This window comes from Nomascus leucogenys, chromosome 13 (assembly GCF_006542625.1).
Source record: "Nomascus leucogenys isolate Asia chromosome 13, Asia_NLE_v1, whole genome shotgun sequence".
NCBI lineage: Eukaryota > Metazoa > Chordata > Mammalia > Primates > Hylobatidae > Nomascus > Nomascus leucogenys.
Window position 1 is genome coordinate 1,322,037 of NC_044393.1, and position 18,661 is coordinate 1,340,697.

General features: G+C 48.9%; 1 protein-coding gene across 4 annotated transcripts in view; it reads left to right on the forward strand.

Annotated features, from left to right (window-relative positions):
* Nucleotides 1-18,661, forward strand: part of DIDO1 (death inducer-obliterator 1) — a 60,667-nt gene that overhangs the window by 978 nt on the left and 41,028 nt on the right. For 2 of the 4 annotated variants that reach the window (XM_012511928.2, XM_030826034.1), the window contains exon 1: nt 10,345-10,459. The exons of 1 other annotated variant lie outside the window; for it this stretch is intronic. The gene's annotated coding sequence lies outside the window, so the exon portion shown is untranslated. Of the gene's footprint in view, nt 1-10,344; nt 10,460-18,661 lie in introns of those variants that run through there. One more of the 4 variants, XM_003280142.2, reaches the window with a different exon arrangement.

Genomic DNA, 18,661 nt, shown 5'->3' on the forward strand with positions numbered 1-18,661 from the left:
AAGGTCTTGACAAAATTATGCTTCATTCGCAGAGGCAGTACATGCCAGTAATTTCTTCATTTGCAACTAACCCTATGGGAAACAGTTATTGGTCTTTATTTATTTATTTAGAGACGGAGTCTCACTCTGTCGCCCAGGCTGGAGCGCAGTGGCGCCATCTCGGCTCACTGCATCCTCCGCCTCCCGGGTTCAAGCGATTCTCCTGCCTCAGCCTCCCGAGTAGCTGGGACTACAGGCGCGCGCCACTACGCCCAGCTAATTTTTGTATTTTTAGTAGAGACGGGGTTTCCCCTTGTTGGTCAGGCTGGTCTCGATGTCTTGACCTCGTGATCTGCCCGCCTCGGCCTCCCAAAGTGCTGGGATTAGAGGCGTGAGCCACCGCTCCCGGCCTATTTTGATTTTATTTTATTCTATTTTTTGAGAAGGAGTCTCACTTTGTTGCTCAGGCTGGAGTTGCACTGTCACTATCTCGGCTCACTGCAACCTCCGCCTCCTGGGTTCAAGTGATTCTCCTGCCTCAGCCTCCCGAGTAGCTGGAACTACAGGCACCCGCCACCACGCCCGGCTAATTATTTTGTATTTTTAGTACGGGCAGGGTTTCACCATGTTGGCTAGGCTGGTCTCGAACGCCTGACCTCAAATCATCACCCACCTCGGCCTCCCAAGGTGCTGGGATTACAGGCATGAGCCACTGCATCCGGCGTCTTTTTATTTTTTAAAGTTTTTTAGAGACGGGGTCTTGCCTTCTTGCCCAGGCTGGTCTCGATCTCCTGGGCTCAAGCCATCCTCCTGCCTCGGCCTCTGGAAGTGCTGGGTTTACAGGCGTTAGCCACCATGCCCAGCCTGAACGTCAACGAAAAAGTGTGCAAGGGGATGCAGGAGCAGAAAGCTTGAGTGCTAGCACCTTAAGGAGACATTCCTTAACATTCCAGTCCAAAGAGGCTTTCTCAGTGCCTGCCTGTGGGTCACAGGTTAATGCCCCTCCTCCCAACAGCCAACCGGTTACCAAGTCCTACTCGAGCCCCCTCCTTAATCCTCTCTAGAAACTGGCTCCTTTGTGTTGTTTCCCAGCCTCTTCCACCATAACATGGAAGCCATCATCTTTGCTTTTCGGATTGCCAGGATGTCTCTGTAACTTCTGTTGAGTTCCAGAAGTCCTGTCACTACCTCTCACGTAGCAGACAGGGTGATCTCTCCAAAAGCCATCACTCATTGACTCTATCCTTCTAACATCCCTTGGGGACTCCCCAATTGCCTATGTAAAGTTAGCGCAGCTATAAGTCTGCACTCCTGATCTTACTCTCTGCTCCAGCCATCTCAGCCGATTGGAGGTTTTCTCATGTCAGCAAGCTTTGTTACCGCTGCGCTCTCACAGTCTGGGCCCTAGCTAACAGCCTTCCCTAGGCTAACTCCTGCTCACCTCCTCGGTAGAGACGTGGCATTCTCAGGGAAGTCTTCTCTAACAAAGCTGGATTGAGTGCCTTTCCTTTATGCTTGCATAGAATCCCAACTTAGCTCTTCGTAGCTCTTAGCACAAGGTCCGTGTGGTTGCTGCCTGATGGGATGTCATGATTCACCATAAAATGGTAAGCTTCATGTGAGTTGATTATGGCTAAAGTCTAGTTCGTAATAGGAGCTCCATAAATATTTATTTGTTGAGTGATGAAGGAATACATGAGTGAATGATTATGAGGATCTTAACTGGAAGCAATACTAGCAAAAATGGAAAGAGACCTTCAGTCAGGAGGGAAATGAGCAGTCCTTGGTGACTAACAATTTGTGGGAGCTAAGAAGGAAGACCAGAGTGATGTGGGGGAGTAGCCCAGCTGATGAGGTGGTGGCACCAACTGAGAATGATCATGATGAAGAAGGAGGTGCAACAACGAGGGAAAGGTGGTGAGTTCAACGTGGGCCTCATTGAATTGGAGGTGCCAGTGGGACATATCTAAAGCTCAAGGGGAAGAGCAGGGCTAGAGTTGAGAGTTGATAGGTACGGTATTCGGAGGAAGCCCATGGAGACAAGGAGTGGATCAAGTCCAGAATGCACAGCTGCAAGCTGTATTCACTAAGGAAGAAGTTGCCTATGAAGGGTAGCAAGAAAGTGGCCGGGGGGGTCTGACAGAACCAGGGGCTTCAAAGGCGCTCCCTGAAGCCACAGGGTGTCGAGTTTCAAGAAGCTATGTTAGCAGTTTCCAGGTGGCGGGGAAGTCCAGGATGAAGCTGCCAAAACTCCCCATTTGATAGTTTTGGGTGAGAGAGCAAGAAGTTGAGTGATGTGATGGGAATGGGAAACATTGGAGTGTGGTGAGCAGGGGTGAGGTGAAGACAGCGTAGTATGTTGAAGGCGTTCAGAAGCCATTAGGGCCATGCACTTATGTACTGAGAAGTGAGCAGTGAGCTAGATGCCACGAAACGCTGCAGCAGCAGGTGAGACTGAGGAGCAGGGAGGGGGGGTCAAGGATCGTTTCTCAGCTTCTGGCCTATGAATTTATAGGGTGGTGGGACCATCCTCTGGATGGGGAACGCCAGAGAAGAGCCTGGATGTATGTAGTAGGGAGGTCAGAAGTCCTAAGCTCATTTTGCATGTGTTGGTAGGTTTTGAAGTGCATTTGAGGCATTCATGTGGAGATGCCAGGGGAGCAGGTGAATGATGGTGCCCGGATCTAGGCAGAGATAAAGGCAACTACAGCCAGGTGTGCATGAAGTCTCCGTGGAGAAGGTATGGGTGGAGGGAGAGGAGGAGAGCCTGGGCCAGACCCCTGAAGACACCAGCATGGGGAGTCACCAAGAGTGCAGGAGAGCAGGAAAGAGGTAGGTGGGTCCCAGGACAGGAGAGGGTGTAGGGCCACACTGGTTGACATCTGGGACAGTGACAAGGATTTCAGTCTGCTGGATTCATCAACTGCCTGAGCTTTCCTATGACAGAGGTGGGCATGTGGACGAGAGAAACCAAAGGCTTGGCCCTCTTACAGTCAGCTGAGGGGCAACCAGGTGTTCAGAGCTTCCAGTGTCTTGCAAGCTGAGGTGGTGGCTTTGAATTTGAGTTGTTTCATATTGAAAGAGATGAACAGAAAGAGGAGTGCTAAAGGTATATTAGTCTTAAAAGACATTAATGAGTTTTTAAAAAGGGGAAAGCAGTTTGCCCAGGCTGGAGTGCAATGGCGTGATAATGGCTTACTGCAACCTATACCTCCCAGCTAATCCTCCCATGTTAGCCTCTTGCGTAGCTGGGACTACGGGCGGAAGCCACCATACCCAGCTAATTTTGTTTATTTTTTTGTAGAGGAGAGGGCTCACTATGTTGCCCAGGCTGTTCTCAAACTTCTGGGTGCAAGCAGTCCTCCTGCCTTGGCCTCCCAGAGTGCTGGGATTACAGGTGTGAACCACTGCATAGAGTGCTTCCTTTACTCAAATCATAAAATGTTTAAAAAACCAGGGTATCAGCCATGTTTCAAAACCACATTATTCCCATGGATTTTTTTGTTTTACTCTCAAAACCCAAAAGCATAAAATCAAACCCCTACATACTGGAGACTTCAGGCTTTCAAAGAGATTGGGCAAATCAAACCACCTTATGTTTTAGGATAATTGATAAACCCATCAGTTGTTGATGCTTAGAATGGTTAGCAGAAGTAGGTAGGAAACACTCAGACCTCAATTTCTTAGACTTCACTTTTCACAGTATGTTAAACAATTAGAGATGTTGGAAAGGGGTAAGGCAGAATTTTACTATTTAGTCTGCTGCACATATTCTTTTTTTGTTTTGTTTGTTTTGTTTTTTTGTTTGAGACAGAATTTCGCTCTTGTTGCCCAGGCTGGAGTGCAATGGCACGATCTTGGCTCACTGCAACCTCCACCTCCCAGTTTAAGAGATTCTCCTGCCTCAGACTCCTGAGTAACTGGGATTACAGACATGCGCCACCATACCTGGCTAATTTTGTATTTTTAGTAGAGATGCGGTTTCTTCATGTTGGTCAGGCTGGTCTCGAACTCCAGACCTCAGGTGATCCAGCTGCCTGGGCCTCCCAAAGTGCTGGGATTACAGGCATGAGCCATGACACCTGGCCTGCTGCACATGTTCTGACACCATGTGTCTGGTGAACCCAGACCCTGTAAAGAATCTTTAATGGTGATTGTTTGATATAGGTGCCCTTCCCCCTCCCTCTTTTTGCCTGATTTTATTTCCCTTTCTAGATTATACCACTAAATCAGAAAGCACTGAATATTTTGTAAGTTTGTTTGGGTAAGAGCAAGAATAATCTTTTCTTGATTTTTTTTTTTTTTTTTTAAATCTTTAACTCCTGCTGAGGTTGAGACAAACTGTATCTAGCATACTGTTACCTGAAACAAATGTGGTGGGAGGGAAGGTGATACAGTCCTGCCATTGCAGACCAGTGGGAAAGGCCAAAGAGTATTTTGAGTAGCAATGTACGTGGTCAAAGCATCGTTTATGTACTATTTTTTTGAGTTTGATTATGTACTTTGAACCTGGTTGGTTAGGATTTGATAGATAGTTACTGGTTTGGAATCTGACTTTTCTTTTTTATAAAAATTAACAAAAAAATATGTAAATATACACACATACATATGGATAGTTCTGTCTGTGTCTTAAGTTCTTTGTATGCATGCAGCTGTTGTGATCACGTGTCTGATGGGCAGGTAGAAGCAGAAATAGAGTTCCTATGTTTCCCAGGCTGGCCTTCAACTCCTGGGCTCAAGTGATCCTCCCTCCTGGGCCTCCCAAAGTGTCAGGATTACAGGTGTGAGCCACCGTGCCTGGCCCTACCTCTACTCTTTAAATACTTTCCTATTGGAATGAAAGAGGCAGGGTGGCTCACACCTACAATCCCAGCACTTTGGGGAGGCTGAGACAGGGGGATCCCTTGAGGCCAGGAGTTTGAGACCAGCCAGGCCAACAAAGCGAGACCTCCCTGAAGGGAAAAAGCCTTCAGTTCCCATTTGGGTGTCTTTTGGAAACTGCTAATAGCTCAGCCTTTGTTGTTGTTGTTGCTGTTTCCTCCGAACACACTCTTTCTCAGTTTTACCATTTTGTTTTTGTGAACTAAGCAAGAACAAGAATTAATTTATACAGTTATTCCTATCTAGACAAATTCTGGAAGGTTACTGAAGTCTCTTTCACTTCTTAAAGTGTTTTCATTTAAGAAAAATACCTTTAATTGTAGCCTGCACAATTGTAGCCCTATCCTTCCCCCTAAGGTCCCATACTCCTGAGACATTGAGGTTAGGCAGAAGGCCCAAGAATGGGGCGGGGGCCCATTGCGTCTGGAATGCCCTGTGAACTGATGGCTGTCTCTGACCTTATGGACATCCCTGCACCTTCCTCCTGGTGCTTGCCAGCAGGTGTAGGAGTTCAGTCGTCTATGGGTTCGTTTCCCCTTTTTCGCTGGCCTGTATTCCGTGGTGTGAAGAGCCTGTAAGGGTAAATGTCCTATTTGGGTACAACCACTTTACTCTTATTCTGTCAGAATCTCTCAAAGCGTTTTTTTGGCTTTCTTGTTTGCTGTGTTCCTTTAAAGATGATTGAGATAAAACCAGTCAGAAAAGAAATAGTTTTTTGCCTTATACTTACTAAAATATTAATTTATTCCAAAGTTGTTTTTATTTACTTTTCACTGACCTCAAAGAGAAAACTTAGACACCTCAGAGAAACATGAAACATTCTCAGAGGAAGGAGTGATGAGCATGGTTCTGTATTAATGTGTTCACTCCTTAGCAGAGGATATAGAAATACTGCAGCTCAGGCCAGGCACTGTGGCTCATGCCTGTAATCCCAGCACTTTGGGAGGCAGAGGCGAGTGGATCCCTGGAGTTCGAGACCAGCCTGGGCAACGTAGTGAAACCCCATCTCTACAAAAAATAGAAAAATTAGCCAGGTGTGGTGGCATGCACCTGTAGTCCCAGCTACTCGGGAGGCTGAGGCAGGAGGGTTGCTTGAGCCTTGGAGGCAGAGGTTGCAGACAGCCAAGGTCACACTACTGCACTCCAGCCTGGCAACAGGGTGAGACCTTGTCTCAAGGAAAACAAGACAAACTGCAGCTCATTCTTTCTAAAGGTATCTGGAAAATGACAGAACTGAGAATAACATCCAGATTCAGTTCCCTGCCATGAGAAGTTCCTTTTGCTTTGTTTGTGGATATTGTTGTCAGTTCATTGCAGCTGTCTTGAGTAACTTACAGAGGCTAATGTGACCAAAAAAAGATCCATCCGTTGTTGTTTTTCTAGTTAAAAGTCATAGCACAGGTTTCTGGTAACATACAAATGATAAGACACTGTCCATAATTCTAATTACAAAAATTCAGTTTGTATAGTAATTTGGTACAGCATTAAGGGGGGTGATGCCCTCCTGCCATCTCACTTCCCTCCATTTTTCCTATTTCACATTTATTCTTTTGTCTAAAAGACAGAAAATTGGTATGATTCTCATATGCTGCATAGAACATGTAGCTCCATCACATCCCACAGCTTTCTAGAGGTCTTTGGGGTTAGAACACAAAGTTTAACTTCCGTTTCTGTTTTTCCTTGAATTCTTTGGTTTCCTGGCCCCTTTCCATCTTGCCAGTTCCCTTTATCTTACCCACTATCGTCCATGCTCTCCCTCTGTGTTGGTTGTCTCAAAACAGCATTCAGTGGAATTCATTGAGTGGGTGAATTCTGTGAAGTTGCCTTTTCTGGCAGTGCTGTTACTCAGTGATACACAAATGTAGCATTTGCCCTTTGGTAGACAAAGATCTGTTTTTTTGTTGTTGGGTTTTTTTTTTTTTTTTTTTTGAGACAGAGTCTTGCTGTCACCCAGGCTGGAGTGCAGCGGGTTCAAGTGTTTCTCCTGCCTTAGCCTCCCGAGTAGCTGGGATTACAGGCGCCTGCCGCCACGCCCGGCTAATTTTTGTATTTTTAGTAGAGATGGGGTTTCACCATGTTGGTCAGGCTGGTCTTGAACTCCTGACCTCAGGTGATCCGCCCACCTCGGCCTCCCAGAGTGCTGGGATTACAGGCGTGAACCACCGCGCCCGGCAGATCTGGTTAATATTCTTTAAAGGAGCCAAAGGCAGTGCTTTACTGTTTGCTTTGAGGGGAAGTAGTGGACGATTTGATTGTGACACCTTTTAGCATTGGTGAGTTGATTTATCTAAAGTTAACTGTTAAAGTTAGCTGGCCTTATACAATGTAAAAGTAAAGAAAATTCATCAGTTTTTTTTTTTCCTGGGAATCCACGTTCTCCTCCTGGGTAAAGGAGAGGGTTGTGTTTTGTGATTCCTTTTTCCTGCCCCAAGTGGCTGGCGGTACAGCCCCAGCGCGCCGGGCACTGAGGCCCTGGAGCACAGCGTGGAGGGCCTGGCACAGACACGACTCACGACCAGGCTAATCTCCGGCCAGAAGGAACTATGTTGCGGCCGTCCGGGTCGCGGGCCCGAGGTGCATCCCTGCAGGCCTCCATCCTGCCTCGGCAGAGGTCTGCAAGAATCCTGCGGGCGTCCCCTGGAGCGGGCAGAGGAGGAGCCCAGCGCCGAGGCCCAGGCGTGCCCCGCCCTCGCCCCCCCCGTGCCCCTCCCCCGCTGCTCCTCTCCCAAAGGCCGAGACCTGGACGCTGCCCGGTGGCCTCGGCGGGGGCGCTGTCCTTGGCCGCTGCCTCTCTGAATCCCAGGTGAGAAGAATAAAACGTCCTGATGCTGTCTGGCTTCCGGTTCTTGGAGAGGACGGGCCCTCTCTGCCGAGAGAACTGTGCGGAATCAGGAAACGCTGGTGCTCCTTCGCTTTCACGGGACTAAGCCAAATCCGGCTTTAAACGAAGTAAAGCCGACTGCCTGCTGGAGTATTTTTGTCATAGTATTTTTATTTTGGGTCAGGATATTCTGCTGCGGACCCTGAGTCCCAATGAAGGAGGCTTATAACCGCGGAAAGCCATTTTTTTGAAAGAATTGCTGAGTTTTCCGGATTGTACTTTCAAAGACTTTCCCTAAACTTTGCGTGGCATGGGGGTTGCAGAAACTGGTGTCTACACATTACAAAAGTGTACTGTTTACACCTATTTGTGATGCACCCATCGTGTTTTTCGCCATGGACCACCTATTAAGCTTCCTGCTGGAGCGCTCTTGGCCCCTTCCTGCTTTCTGCGCCACATCCTGTTGTAAATCGGTGCTACTTGTGGGGTTTTGTTTGTGGATTGGGGATAGTTAAGGAACAATTTATTGAAATAACTGAAGACTTTGTTTCCTCCTTTGGGTTTTACTTTTAAAATAAATTCGGCTAGGAAAAAGTATTATTTTGCTAGTGGAGTTCAAATTCAAATACCCAGACTGTAGATTCTCCAAATGCCTTTCTCACCAGGAAGGGCAGCTCCCAGGAGTAGTGACGGCAGGTAAGCTGGGATAGAGCTGGCTTCGTCACCTTGTAGGTGGGGAAGGCCAGAGTGGATAGTCTGGCCAGGCCTCCACAGCCGAGCCAGCTTCTGCTGGGGGGGCGGGGGAGATGAGAACGAGAGGCAGGTTCCGGTATCCTCTGGACTTGCAGGAAGGAAGGCATTCTGCGTATCGCTGAGCACTGCGGTGAGCTGAGTGAGGGTTCCCTTTCCTCATGTTTTCCTGCCTTTTTCTTCCTCTTGGTTCTCTTGTCCCTGAGCCGCCTTGTCCACTCTTTCTATTCCCTTAGTGCCTTTCCATCTATCTCTCCTGAGTGCCCAGCGTGAAACTGTACCCAAGAGTTAAAATCTCTTAAAATCTCGCCGTCTTGCAGAAACAAATTGTGGCTGGTTTAAAGATCTTCAGCTAAAGAGACTGGGCTGAGGTTCCCCTATACCAGTTGGATTTAGAGAGAGCCTCTTGTAGGGAGGCCTCATGTGGTCTTCACCTGGGCCTCAGCATGTGAGCCCTCCTTTTAACAGAGAGCTTGCCCAAGATTACGCTGCTTGTTAAAGGTGGTCTCAACCCCGTCTGTCTTCTAAGCTTCCCACTACCCCATGTCTGAGGGCAAAAAGCCCTCTTTGCAACCTGAGGACACACACAAGATGGAAGACTGGTCAAGTCCATCCCTGCCAGATTCTATTAATGTGGTCCTAATGGGCCACACCAGCAGAAACAAGCTGCCTTGTATTCCTTTGAAGAAAACTAAGTCCGCCTCAGAAACTGGCAGACCTGTAATCTTCAGCGGTATTATTAAAAAGCACACCTGCCTCAAAGCTCCTGGTTCATCCATGGAAGCATCGCAGAAGCCTCTGTATTAGGGGCAGGTTTACGGCACTCTGGGCCCCTTTTACTCTTGGCCAGGGACGACGCCAAAGGCTAGATGGTCCGTGCTTTCAGGTAGTGTATCACTGTTCACAGAAGCGGAAGCAAGTAATGGGGCCACCTCCCCCCCAAGTCCCTGCCCTCGGAGCAAATGGCCAGTGCCCATGGTGCCTCAAGGCAACAGCTGCCCCTCCTGCCCCCTCCCAGTCTCTTTCCTGCAGTAACTGGGGACAGACAGGTGATGGAGTGTCACTCTAGTTACTGTTGAGCGAACTGAAGAAAATCCACATGGAAGGTTGACATCTACCATACCTCACTTTCCCCTCTCTTGATAGTGTCTAATCTTTCCCTCCAACCCCTGTGGGCAAACGTATCCATGCGTTCTTTGAGTTCTAGCTACTGGTCAGTAGTTCTGAGTGTAGGATTGACATGGTGGGAGAAGGCAGAGCTTTGCGACCACACCGCCAAGGTCCCTGGGGCCTAGAGGTCCAGCGTGCCCGCCTCCCTTCCTCGCTGTGCTCCTTCCTCTCCCCCCACCCCCACGCTCCTGGTTTCTGGCGCCGAGCTTGGAGTGGGGAGGCAGCAGGGTAGGGTCTTCAAGTTGGAGAGAAACCCCCCCACGCCTGGACCTCGCCGCTCCCTGCCATTCCCAGCCGAGGCCGTCAGGGGCTTGCGGTTTGAGAAATACAATCTGGAAGATAAAACCTGGGCCTTTTCTTCCTTTATCCTCTGTCCCCGCCCCCCCACACCTCTTAAAAATTTAGCCCAGGAGCTTCCTATCCCCACCGACTTGAAGGGTTTATCGGTCTTAGGAGCGAAATCCTGGCGGAGTGCAGTCCCTCGGGGCTAGCATCCACGTTCCGCCTGCGCCCTGCCCGGGCTGTTCCGAGGGATCCCCGCAAGGGCACTGCCTCAGCTTTCACTCTTGGGGTCGGGGAAATAAGGTGTCCACAAAGGATGCAAGCAAGTCATTGTCAGTGCAGACCCAAAGGGCGCGTCCGGAGTGCAGGTATGGAAGGCGGGCGCATGCGCGCAGGCGGGGGCCGGGCTTCCCAGCCCGGGCGTCGCTCTAGCCCCGCAGCGTCTCGATGGCCGGCCTCGTCCTCCGTCCGCCGCGCGGGGGCGCCGCTCTAGCCCCGCGCCATCTCGGTGGCCGGCCGCCCACTCCGCGGCGTTCGGGGAAATGGCTGCGAGACCCTAGAGGCCTGCGGCCTGCGGTAAGTGGCGTCCCGGGTGCCGGGTAGAGGAGCCGGCCGCCGCCTGGGCCGCCCTCGGGAGCGGGGCGGGGCTGGCATCGGAGCCCGGCTGGCGAGAGCCGCGGATCCCGCACAGGCCGCTCCCGCCGAGAAGATGGCGGCCGCGGAAGGGAACGAGCGAGCGAACGGGCGGGGCCGGTCAGAGCCTCCCCGCGCTGGGGGCGCGGGCCTCAGTCGCCGGCCCTGGTGGGCTGTGTGAGGTCGAGGCGACTGGCGAGCACGCGGTGGTCGCGGCTGGAACGGTTCCGAGGGTGGGAGTTGGCGCGGCCGCTCGCGGGGAAGAGCGCGGGGCTGGCCTGGGCGAGTGCGGCCCGGGGCTCGGGGGCCTGCGCGGCTGGCTTGTAAGCGCAGCTGGTTTCCCTGGGCATCCTGGGGGGCCTCGGCGCTTCCTCCCGGGCCTTGGGTGCGGTCGGGGTGGCCGGCTTAGCTTCTGGCGTGCTTTCGGGGGATTCCGGCACTGTAGGGCGGCTGGCGCTGCAGGAAGCGCAAAGAGCGCAGATTCGCTTCCTAAAGAATGTGTCCTTACCTCCCCGCGCTGGTTTTCAGTTTTTTTGTGGAGTCGTTTGTTGCGTTGGTGTGTACTGGCTGTATTTGTGACACATTTTGCCTTCCAGTGACCCTGGAAGCCGAAAGGGCCAGCTCTTGCGCTCGGCGGGAGGGGTGCTCGTGCTGCCTGTGTTGCCTCCGCTGCGGCCTCCGGGGCTCCTTCTCGCGATTCTGAGACAGTGGAGGTCAGGGCCGGCTTTTCTGCTCTGAAGGACTTTAATATGTAAGTTTAAAGTTTGGGCCACAGGTAGCAGTAGCTTATTGCGTTACCAGTTATTGAAAATACTCTTTAACTTGTGCCTGGGCCGTCGATATCCGTGTCATCTGCCTGCTGATGGAATGAGATTTGAGCCTAGTGTACTCAGGGACTTAGAGGAGGGAAAGGCTGATGGGAACGTCTTTTCGGTATATTCACATAGCCTTGCTATATACCCCGTGTTCCATGGTTTCGCTAGGGCCACATATGACTTGGTTGAAATACAGTTCTGAGAAAGGTCCTTAGCAGTGCGTTTTAAGGAGTAAATACAGTCTTTTTTTAATGGACATTCATTGCATACTGCGTTAGCACGAGGGATATAGCAGTGACCAAGGTGGCCCCTGTCCCAGTCCTCCTGGAGACAAGTTCAGTGGGGGAACTTGAGAGATTATTCCAGCTCCTTCCTTTAAATCAGGTGTTGCCAACCCGTTTACCCTGGAGCCTAGGGCTCTTTAGTGGCCCTTTGGGTTGCTGTTTGTGTATGTGTGTCTGTGACTATTCCACTATTTTCCTATTTTAAATACGGCATAGACATCTCAGAAATGTCACCCAGGAAGGCAGACACAGCCCTGTTGTGAAACTCCCTGCTTAATGCACACTTGTTTTCCTACTTGCTGTGTACGTGGGGAGGAGATGTCTGTTCTTGTAGACTTGTTTCAACAAGTTTCTTAAGATACTTCTTGTTTTGGAAAAGCGTGTATCTTGAATTTTTTCAGGCTTTCCACCAGAGGCTGTCCCTTATTAGTAGTTGATTGAATTCAGACTGTGTCAAGAGGAGCTAATTGTGCTGTGATGAGAAGACAGGGCACAAATAAGATAATTTGTGATTGACTGCCCAGCTGTACCCATGGTTACCAGACAGCCCACCCCATGTTGCATGTGTATGTGTGAGCATCACAAAGGCTTGTCTAGGACGTATGTATCATCAGTTGGGCCTTGAAGGGTGGTGGGGTTTCTTCATGTAAGGAGGAAACGATTGGAATGGGCATTGGCTCCCGTTTTGTTCGCGGTGAAGTTGGCAGGTTCTGCTGTTGATACTGTGAGTTTTTCTACAGCCGTAGGGTCGTAATTCCCTTAAGGTCAGTTCCGTGGAGCCCAGTAGGGTGCTTCTCTTCAGTGTTTATTTTTAAGCTGTGCCACGTCTTCATTGTTTGGAATCTCTGTAAACAAGACACGTTTTTCCTTTTTATATGCCTGTCCCATGCTACCAAGTGGCTTATTTGGCTCTTGAAGAGCCAAGATTGAATGTGTTTAACAGGTGACTCCCTACTATCCGTGGGTCCCTGCACTGTGCACTTGCCTGAGATGTCTCATCTCTCTCTGGCAGGCTGAGAAGACCACTAGAAAATTCTCCCTAAACAGAGTCTCTCACTTACATTTCTTATTTAAATGATGGGGTCCCTTACAGTGGATACTAAGATCAGCCTTTTTATGACAGCTGTCAAGTGATGTATGTTAATTGCATTACAAAGTTTCTGTGATTAACAGTTAATGGAAATGTACTAATTGGGAAAGAGGAGGTCAAAGAACAAAGTCCAGTTTGCTCATTTCATGTACATGTACACACTCATCTGTGAGACAGTCTGTGTTGTCTAGGCCTCATTTTATTTTTTGAGTAGTAATTTTGAGGTTAAGTTGTTATATGGAGTTGAATAGGTAATTGTACATATTTTAATAAGAATTCTATAACCATGACCATAAATAGCTTAATAGGTGGTAATAATCGTGTGTAAGTTGTGAAGGAGGCATTTCTCTCCTTGGGTATCAAATTTTGATGCCATGGTTTTGTTTTGTATATGCTGATAGAGACATTTAAGTGGTATTTAATATACCTTTATAATAAGGTGAATCAACTTTTTTTCCAAAATGAAGATACCTTAATGTGTTTGGTTACAAAAGTAATACACATACAGGAAACTTAAACATTATGTAAAAATAGAAAGTAAAAACACCAGAAAGGGTGCTGTCCAGAAAAGCTCCACGTTACAGCTGTTTTGCACTAGTGAACGGGATGTGTTGGAGGCTGTGGCCACTGCCCTGGCCGGCTTGTCTGCGGCTCTCAGGTGCCAGGGAGTTTTTCTCACGGCTGTGCATGTGATGATTCATCACCCTTAAAGAATTCCCGGCCGGGCACGGTGGCTCATGCGTGGAATCCCAGCACTTTGGGAGGCCAAGATGGGTGGATCACTTGTCAGGAGTTCGAGACCAGCCTGGCCAACATGGTGAAACCCCATCTTTAACTAGAAATACAAAAATTAGCTGGGTGTGGTGGTACGTGCCTGTAATCCCAGCTACTTGGGAGGCCAGGGTGGGAGAATCGCTTGAACCTGGGAGGTCGAGGTTGCAGTGAGCCAAGACCGCACCACTGCACTCCAGCCTGAGCGACTGAGACTCTGTCTTAAAAAAAAAAAAGAATTCCCTTAGGCCAAGCATGCTGATGCGCTCCTGTAGTCCCAGCACTTCGGGAGGCTGAGGCCAGAGGCCAGAGGACCCCTTGAAGCCAGGAGTTCCAGGCTGTAGTGAGCTGTGGTTGTGCTACTGCTCTCCAGCCTGGGTGACAGAGCAAGACTCTGTCCACCCCCCACCCCCAACAAAAAGAATTTCACTATATAGATGTTTCTTGATTTTTCAAACTAGTCTGTTAGTTTGTGTTCAGTTTGTCACCTTTGTGAGAAAAAAAAACCCTCATAAGTTTGTGTGTACTTCCTACTTAATTTCTCCTGGGTCATCGTGAAGCACTCCCTGCCCTCCGTGAGAACAGTATGTCACCTGCCGTCTTCCCTGTGCCAAGCCCATAAGGTGCTGTTGGCAAATATGTCGGACAAATAGACTCACCTAAGAGGGCCTTTCTCTCCAAGCCCTCGCCAGCACAGGCTGTGTCACTTTCTTAGGTGGCACCTACCATCTGTTGCACACTTGCCACAGATGATTTGGCACTTCACATGATGTCGCTTCAGAAAACCTTGGAAGTTGTGAGGTCATTACCGTCCCCATTTCACAGACAGGAAAGTGCAGCCCTTAGGTGCACTGCCTGATACCCTGTGGCCCCTGCATTCATAGACAGATATACTGCCTGGTACACTGTGCCCTCCCTCCCCCCTCCTCGCTATCGTTTGCAGCTGGGGTTGAACCCTGCATTCATAGACAGGTTCCCCCTTGAGCCCCCCAACCCCCTATCTGCTTAACTGAGGGCTTGTCCTGGTTATAAATGTCTGGGTGGAGGTGGGCACTGCTGGCTTCAGCTGTCAGGACTGGGAATGCTGAATCTGCACCGAGGGGAGTAGGCCCCAGAGATGCTTCCAAGACCCTGGAGACACAGGCCAGGAAGACACTGGCCTGGCCTGTTTGGATTTGCTGGACTGTCACTAAAAGATAATGCTTTCCCTTTCACATGTTTGAGTAGTAAAATACCTTTCTGCTCACTTCTCCCCACCCGTGCAGCAGTGATTGGGGTGCTGGGAAGTTGCTTCTCATACATGTTTGACTCTGTCGAATCCAGCTGTACATGTAAAAATGGATACAGAAACAAACCCCTTTTATGTCAGAACTCCTTTGTCTTCAGCTTGGACTGTCCCCCTACTCCCTAAAGCAAAACTAGACTTTGGCCTCTCAATCCCAGGGAAAGAAAGGAAGATTCCAGCTGAACTACAAAGTTAATTCTTGACTTTTGAGTTTACAAGGTCCCCAAGCAGTAATTTTGCCCCTTAGGCTGTGACCTTCGTAAGTTGGAATTCCAGGCTGGGTGTGAGGGCTGACGCACTTTGGGAGGCTGAGGCATGATGATCACTTGAGCCCAGGAGTTTGAGTCCAGACCGGGCAACATGGCAAAACCCTGTTATTGGGAGAAAAAAAAAAAAAAAATATATATATATATATGTATATAAAAAAATAGCCGGGCATTGTAGTGCATGCTTGTAGTCCCAGCTACTCGGGAGGCTGAGGTAGAAGGATAACCTGAGCCCAGGGAGATTGAGGCTGCAGTGAGCCATGGTCAGTCGCTCCATTGCCCTCCAGCCTGGCGACAGAGACCCTGTCTCCAAAAAAAAAAATTGGCTGCAGCTCCAATTTGAGAAGCAAATTCTTGTGAGGGAAGGGTTTTTAAAGAAGAAACCCCGTTCTCTCCACCTGAACTTAGTTGGCCATCTCACTTGGCAATCCCTGCCTCGTCAGTAATCACATGAAACTGAAAGAGAGTAGACAGGGTGCCTGGAAAAACCGAATGCTAAAGCAGAACCTGTCACTGCCACTAGCATCCTGACTGAACCAGAATGGCCTCCGGGAGCAGCCTTTCAGGCTTCAGCAGTGGAAGGCACTGCTCTTTGTCAGCGGTTCTCAGACTGGCTGGACCCAGGACTGCTTTACACTCCTAAAAAGCACGGAAGACCCTAAAGAGCTTTTGTTATATCTGTTGATAGTCACCATGTTTGACGTTTAAAAATGAGTCATTTAAATGCTTAAGTGCCTTCTATTTAAAATTGTAAACCAGCCGGGCATGGTGGCTGATGCCTGTAATCCTAGCACTTTGGTAGGCCAAGGTGGGCAGATCACCTGAGGTCAGGAGTTCAAGACCAGCATGGCCAACATGGTGAAACCCTTTCTCTACTAAAGACACACAAAAAAACTGGGCATGGTGGCACACGCCTGTAATCCCAGCTACTCGGGAGGCTGAGGCAGGAGAATCCCTTGAACCTTGGAGGCAGAGGTTGCAGTGAGCCGAGATCGCGCCACTCCACTCCAGCCTAGGTGACAGCGAGACTCCATCTCAAATAAATAAAGTAAAATTGTAAACCATTATATATTAACATAAGTAAACCATTTAATGGAACCTGTTTTCAATGATGAAAACAATGAGAAAGATGTTTTTGTTTTCACAAATCTCTTTGGCTTAACTGACAGCCTCTGGATTCGCACATCTTCCAAATTCGAACTTAGTATCTCCGTTCAGTTTCTGAAATGCTCTAGCATATACTCAGAGTGGCTGTGGAAACAGCACGGAATGTTAGTGTTGTGCAGACTGCTTTGATCTGGGGGACCCCTGGACCACCCTTTGAGAACCACTTCTCTAAGAGTTGTAAAATAGTTGGCTCTAAACACTTGAGGAAATTGATTACTTTTAGGACGGTAAGCTGTGTCTTTGAACAATTTTTAGTGGCTCAACCATGTGCTTGCCCCTTGGGGCAAGTGTGGAATCAGTCTGATTCCCTGTCACCAATAAAGCTGTTCCAGTACACACCTTTCCTTCAAAGTGCCCTACACAGCCCCTTGCTGAATCCTTTGCAGCAGTGAGGATGGGGGTTGGGGGGAGGCAAGAGTAGGCTGTGCTTGAGGCCATGGAATTATGCAGGTCTCTAAGGGTGTGGACCGAGGAGAACATAAAGGAACAGTGATTTAAACCCATGATAAACAGATGCCCTTGAGGGGAAGCAGCCCCCACAGTACCCTGCTGGGATGACCTCCCGCAGCGCACCCCACCTCACATGGTCCCTGGGGAGCTCACACTGCCACACATGTGGCATGAGGTGGATTTCTCCATGGGGATAAGAACCTGTGCATTGTGGTCCTCACCAAGGCCCAGGTTGGTAACCTTTTATTAAGAGCAACAGGGATCCTGGTATATAGAATTGGGGCCGTATCTTAGTATTTGAAGCCATATTTTCTTTTTTACTGAGACAAGAGGAGCCCATCAAAGGTAGTAGTTTAGGAGACTTTATGCCCAGCCATTACATAGAGAGCAATAAACCTCACTTCTCCTTCACCTCGATAAATGATTTTATGTGACTGTTTCTGGTTCCTGGCATTCATTTGGAGAGTTGAAATTTCCCACCTGAGTTGCCCACCAAGGTCACCAGCCTGTGTTTTGCACTAGAAAGTAGATGGAGGGAAATGGCAGGATTGTTGCAAGCTCACACCGGGGAGCTTGGCAGCCTGGCTGTAGCCGGGGGCTGGCCAAAGCATTAGTCCTCAGCAGGTTTTTCAGTAACAAGTTTTGCCTTTTGTCTCTGCGTATCTATAAAAACACAAATACCCAAGAAATGTAAAACAACAATAGGTTGTTTCTGGATTTTTCTCTATATTTTCCTTGTGAGAAACATACTGTGTTATGGCACCCTTGCTTTTTTATTTTTTTATTTTTATTTTTATTTTTTTGAGAGGGAGTTTTGCTCTTGTTGCCCAGGCTGGAGTACAGTGGCACGATCTCAGCTCACTGCAGCCTCCGCCTCTCGGGTTTAAGTGATTCTCCTGCCTCAGCCTCCCAAGTAGCTGGGATTATAGGCACCTGCCACCAAGCCCTGCTAATTATTGTGTTTTTAGTAGAGATGGGGGTTTCACCATGTTGGCCAGGCTGGTCTCAAACTCCTGACCTCAGGTGGTCCACCTGCCTCAGCCTCCCAAAGTGCAGGCATGAGCCACCGCACCCGGCCCAGAATAATTTTTATAATGACAGTATTACTTGGTAAGCAGCAAAACTTTGAATTTGCCATCTGAAGGATTTAAATGTAATGGATGCAATTAAGTCAGATTCTGCATAGCTACTAAAGTAAATGAAAGTTGGGCTTCTTCAGTTCCTTGTGGGCCCAAATCTCTCTTTCCTGTTTGGTGAGTGCAGCACAGTGTTTCCTGCCGCAAGCTGGTGGAGCTTTGAGTAGGCAGTCCTGGTACACGAATGGCTGCTGGTGGTGGCTGGAGAACACATCGCATTTGGGGATGTCATCTGAAGTTTCTAGGCATATTCTCCTAGTGACTGTCCCATTAATGAAAACTGAGCTATCAGCCGGGCGCGGTGGCTCACGCCTGTAATCCCAGCACTTTGGAAGGCCGAGGCGGGTGGATCACGAGGTCAGGAGATCAGACCATCCTGGCTAACACGGTGAAACCCCGTCTCTACTAAAAATACAAAAAATTCTCTGGGCGTGGTGGCGGAGGCCTGTAGTCCCAGCTACTCTGGAGGCTGAGGCAGGAGAATGGCGTGAGCCCGGGAGGCGGAGCTTGCAGCGAGCCGAGATCGCAACACTGCACTCCAGCCTGGGCGACAGAGTGAGACTCCGTCTCAAAAAAAAAAAAAAAGAAAACTGAGCTATCAAGAATCTTTTATTGGGTAATCTTTCCTTCCATTTGTGGTAGTTTAAAGAACTTTTACCTAATGTCTTCTCAGTTCCTCCTCATCTGCGTAATAAACAGATTGATGAGCCAGGAGACCCTTAATAGGCAAAATATAAATAAATGTAAACTTTGGCCTACCCTGTCAGAATTAACGAAAATAATGAAGTTTAGAATAGTGAGGTTTTATTGTAGCATTATAATTTCTGATTGGCAGGTTAAAATTGTTTTGAATATTGTTTCAGGGGAATGTGAGGTTTGAA